This window comes from Ptychodera flava, chromosome 11 (assembly GCF_041260155.1).
Source record: "Ptychodera flava strain L36383 chromosome 11, AS_Pfla_20210202, whole genome shotgun sequence".
Lineage (NCBI taxonomy): Eukaryota > Metazoa > Hemichordata > Enteropneusta > Ptychoderidae > Ptychodera > Ptychodera flava.
In genome coordinates, this window is record NC_091938.1 from 38,571,364 (window position 1) to 38,577,219 (window position 5,856).

Sequence of the window (5,856 nt, forward strand, 5' to 3'; positions counted from 1 at the left end):
AATATCAGAATTTCTAGAAACACGATATATCTGCAATTGCTGTTCAAGTCCACTTGGTCACGTTTGTGTTTCCCACGCTTGATAGCACCAATGTTTACTAGGGAAGAAACACTGAAATGTGTGAGTAGGTAATGGGGGGAGCGTGAAAGACTCTTATTAAAAGTTGATAGGAAACCTTTGTTGTCAACTTTGGGAAATCGATATGCGGAATAAAGGCCTGGTCGCGTCGTAGACCAAAACTATTATCTGCGTTATGGATACGTCGAGTTCAACTGTAAACTGAGAATTGATTAGCGATTACAGAGAATAGGATGATTGATCGTTTTCATACTGCTTAGATTATCCGTGCAAATCTAATTTACAGTGCCGGGCAGGGTTGGGACACGGTATTGAGTTCGACCAGGTGGCAAAATAAGGAAAGAAGAGTCGTTCGATATCGGGTTTTCGGAGGACCGAAGAAAGTGAAATTTATAGCTAACTTTGAACGCACTTTTTGTGTTTTTGTCATTTGCTGAACTGTACTTCGCCTACTTTAAACAAAGTCCGCGCATTTTGATACCTTTACAGTTTCCTAATAAGCGCTTTTAGGCCTATATGCTCTTTCAGCGATGTTATTATCATAATGGCAGTCAAGTATAACCTTATTATATGTGTAAAACGTGTCCTGAGCAATATGCCTATGACTTATGGAAACTAGTTGATAACTGTTCACAAGCCTATGGCCTAACTACCAAAATTACGGTCCCTCTGTCGTTTAGAATTTTTAGAATTACGCCAAAAAAAAAATTGTGTGTTTCCTGTAACATGCTCTTCAGAAATAGGGTAGGTAGGTCGGAAAAAAAATTTTTTTTGGTAATTTTTTTTTTCTCTGCAAAAAAGAAAATGTGAAAATTTCAATACCTTTCGACAAGGGTCAAGGCATCGTCATTGTCAACACAAAAGATTACATACACGAATGCAAAAGACAATTACGCAACACTCAGTATTATACACAACTAGACAGTGCGACACAGAACAAACAGTAAACAAAGTACACGAACTATTAAACAAAATGTACGAGAACAAACACATCGACCATGATACTTATAAACATCTCGATCCAAAAACATAAAATCCGTACCCCGCAGTGGTACTTATTGCCTAAAATTCACAAACCGCCGCTGAAAACTCAACGTTTGCAGGGAGACCAATATTTAGTGGCTGCTCCAGTCCCACTAACAGAATTTCAGAATTGCTGGATTACTTCATAAAACCACTGGTCCAGCAACAACCGTCAAATATAAAAGACAGACACAACAAACTTCATACAAGAAATAGAAAAAACAAATTTCCCCCAACATGCATTTCTTGTAACACTCGACGTGGTGTCGATGGACACAAACACAATTCACGACGAAGCGATTCGGCTAGTCAGTGAAACATTAAACTCACAAACCTCGCTTCAAACAAATTACGGCATCAAAAAACCACCACGGAAGACTTAATAGAAATGATTTCACTAATTCTAAAACACAACAGTTTTGAATTTAACAAGCAATATTTCCGCCAAACCCGCGGCTGCAGCATGGGATCGAATGCCTCGCCAGAGATAGCAGACATTGCTTTTCATGAACTTGAAAAGAAAATAATCGTAAACAACCACAACAACATTCACTTCTGGAAAAGATTCAGAGATGATGTCTTTGCAATCTTTCTCGGAACACAAACCGAACTCACTAACTTCATTCAAAAAATCCACACAATGCACCCAACGTTTAAGTTTTCATACGAAAACTCAACACAAGAAATTACATTCCTAGATGTAGTAGTTTTCAAAGGTGCAAGATACCACAAGAAAATATCCTCGACATCAAAACACATACTAAACCAACAGACACATTCCAATTTCTACATAGAGAATCTTGTCACCCGACAGCAACATTTAATGGCTTTATCAAAGGTGAAATCCTTAGATACGCTCGCACTTGAAACAACAATGACGACTTACTAAAAAGTCGCTTTCTTTAGAAACAAACTACTCGACAGAGAATACAAAAACAATGAAATCACGAATATAACAGAAAAAATAAACCACAGTATTCGTAATACACTAACAAACTGTACAAGTACACGTACAGAAGCAACAAACAAACTCATCTTCAGTACAACATACAGCCCTTACATAAAAACAAAAGATCTTAAGGGAAGTCTTTTGAAACATTTGGCTGAACTGGAGAAGGACTCAACACTAAGGAATCTATTCCCAGAATCACCAATCATTGCTTACAAGAGAAACAAAAACCTAAAAGACACACTAGTCAAAACAAAATTTACAGAAGTAAAGAAACAAAAACAAACAAACCAGACCACCAAACGGACTCACAACGAGACCCAAACATTGATATTCTTGCCTCGCTATTCGAAGAGCAAGACCACTAAAATACATTAAATAAATTTTCACAAACACAAACTAACGAAAGAATCTACATTGCGACTGATGAGAAACCACACTCGGGTTTCGAAACGCAAGCGTCAAAGGGCCACTCATCAACTTGTAACACCATAGGTCCGGCTGCGTCTCGCCATAAGCTTTCCCCACACAAACAAAACATTACCGTACACACTAATCCAAACTTCCCTACAAATATCCGAGGCGAAACAAACATTTTCATTAACACAAACAATCGGATAGAATGTAGGAACACATTTTTGAAACGAATCAAACAAAACTCGACACAAAAACATTTTGGATAGTTAGGTGGGGAGCCTCTTTCACACTTTTTACAATCGCCATAAGCTTTCCCCACACAAACAAAACATTACCGTACACACTAATCCAAACTTCCCTACAAATATCCGAGGTGAAACAAACATTTTCATTAACACAAAAAAATCGGATAAGAATATAGGAACACATTTTTGAAACGAATTAAACACAAACTCGACACAAAAACATTTTGGATAGTTAGGTGGGGAGCCTCTCACACTTTTTACATTTTTTCTTGAACGTGATCGCATTTCTCATATGTTACGGAAAACACGCTTGCACAAGCAGTCGCTATTGTTGTTTAATGACGTCATGAAATCACGCGTGATTTAAACTTTTCCCAGCCAATCTCGCGGGATTTGTTTTCAAGGTCCAAAAAAAAGTTTAGGGTCGGGGGGTTTGAACTAGGGTAGGTCGGGTTACCGGAAACACACAATTTTTTTTTTTAGGCCTTACGATGTTTTATATATTCTCACCCTGTCAAAGGCACGGAGACTTCACAATTTTTACAGTAAATAAACTTAAAGCGTCACTCCCATTTTCAAACGCTATAAAACACTTGCATGTGACTCAATATGAAATGATATATTAGACATAATGACAAAGTAATGATTTCAACTCAGAATGAAACTATATAATACTTCAAGAAGTTGTGGTAATTAAGATAAAAAACGAAAATTATCACATAGGCCTATTAAAACACACCAACGTAATTTGTGATTGTGTATGATGGTATATTTTAGCTCAAGACGTATAGAATCTCCCTATTTCACTTGTATAGTGTTTACCGGGTTACCAATAAGCGTTTTTATGCGAAAATATAGATTTTATTTGCGATTTTCTCTCATTTTTTGAAACCATACCGCGATGAGTTAGACGTAGGTGTCGGTACTTTCTGACATCCAACAAAATGGTCATTTCTAGTTGTCAAATCAATACTGCCAGCTATCTCAAGGATTTTGCAGTCAGGTGTCCCTAGGGATTCCCATACCTACTTCAGTTTAACTGTGATGTGAGAGAAAAACTGTCTTCTTATAATTAGGGACCGAGCACAATTAACGGCAGGGGGCCGGAAGAGAAGGGGGGGGCACGAAAAAAAAGAGTGTTCTTGGGGTGGGCCATGAAAATTCCAGGGAAGGTAAGGGGTGGGCCACCAAAATTTTTTACATCATGACAGACAGAGAATATTTTTCAGCATTTTTGTTCCTTGTTGAAGCTGGAGTTCCTTGTTAAACTTCTTGTAGCATGATGAAATACCAAGTCTTAAACCTCACAATGCAGTTGTTATGTGTAAAATGAGCAATATTATTATTGAAAATTGACTTCATTTGTCAACAATGATAATGGTTGGTAATGATACAGAGGCTAGGTTGAAACTGGTTATTTCATCATGCTATAGGAAGAACTAGAATACCTAGTGGACACACAGGAAAAAATACTGAAAAAAAGGAGAAAAAAATGGCATTAATGGGTCTTTTATAGTTAGCCCATGAGGGACTATTCCAATGGCAGACTGTCATTACCGTGGAGTAACATTGAATATCTTGGGTAGTCATAGAAAGGCAGACACTGAGTTGTGGAAAGTGCATTGAAATCACAATGGTCATGTTATACATTTTTCCCCAACATCTGAAAACATCATACAGATACTCAGTTGAAATAAAGCATATACATACCGGTATATGAAATGCTCAACATGCATACCAGCAAACAGACTCAAAAATAATTATGCAGTTCAGTTCAGTCTTCTCAGTGACAAAATTGTCCTAAAATTCTTACTCTTTGCTGTATCATACTTTGGAAATTAAAAAGACAATGCATTCATTCTATATACCATGGGTACATGACCCCTGTGTGACCATTTGTTCGGATGACTTTTGAGTAAAAGTATGATGAAATGCACAATATTGAGCTTGTTAACTAACTTGAGATGTGCAGTGAACACTGTCATCATTAAAAATAATTCATGTCTAAATCAATGCTTCAACTATAACAACTATAACAGCACTGAATGAACTTGTAGATTGTTTATAAGGTATTTGGTAATTTCATCATTCTTTGAGATTAAAATAGCACAACACAATACTGAAAAGTAGCTGTAGGTGTTAAAAGTAGTAAAGCTTGAACATGTGTTATTTTGTTTGTTTATTATTTATATATTTATTTGTTTATTATTTATTTCAAGAATGCAAGAATGTTGTTTTCACTAAAGCATATATTAAAAGTTATAAGGATTATATATATGTGTACAACTTTGTACCTATGTAATCTTTCTTTTTTGGGGAGGGGGGCCACAAAAATTTTTGCTGGTGTTAGGGGGGGGGCTGTAAAAAATATATGCACCTCATATTTTCTCTTCCAGCCCCCCCCCCCCTGCCGTTAATTGTGCTCGTTCCCTTAGTTTAATTTCGGAAAGGTGGAGATTATTAATTGAGCGTTTTACGCACAAATATCGATGAATTACCGAGAAAATAATTTACAGTGTCACAAAAAGTTATGAGAAAGAGACAAAACCAGCAACTGAACGCCATGCTAATGGCGATTAGCTTCAGTCACCAAATGCACTATAAATCACAATCAGTAGCGATAACGCACCTCATCCGCAGTCTGTATTCTAATTCGCCAATTGGTAGTCACATGGGATGCGTTCTTTTGGGGCTGATATACGTAAAAGACGTCATAAGGCATCATTTGTTGGAACTGTTGCCTGCCAGGCATAAGTTCCGAAAAATGATGCCCGCTGACGTCAAAAATGACATTGACGCAGCATGCGCCGACCGGAATGTAAACAAAGATGTCGTCTGCGGCCGATAGAAACCATAGTCGAGAAATTTCTAGGTTTATTTTACTTTCTGAAGAAGAACTGAATGCTCTGGTTTCCAACAAGAACTCGAAACGGACGAAAACTATAATCAAAGGTGCATTGAACGTTTTGCAGAAGTATTGCAATCCTGTTGGGAAAAACCTTTTCTTACTGAACCACTCCGACACATTATGCCTACATGCGACAAGTTTTGTGTAAGGGCCTATGGTACATTCTTATGCATAACTGCGGATGAGGTGTGTTATAAAACACATTGACTGTTTCCCATAAATAAAAACTGTGCCAA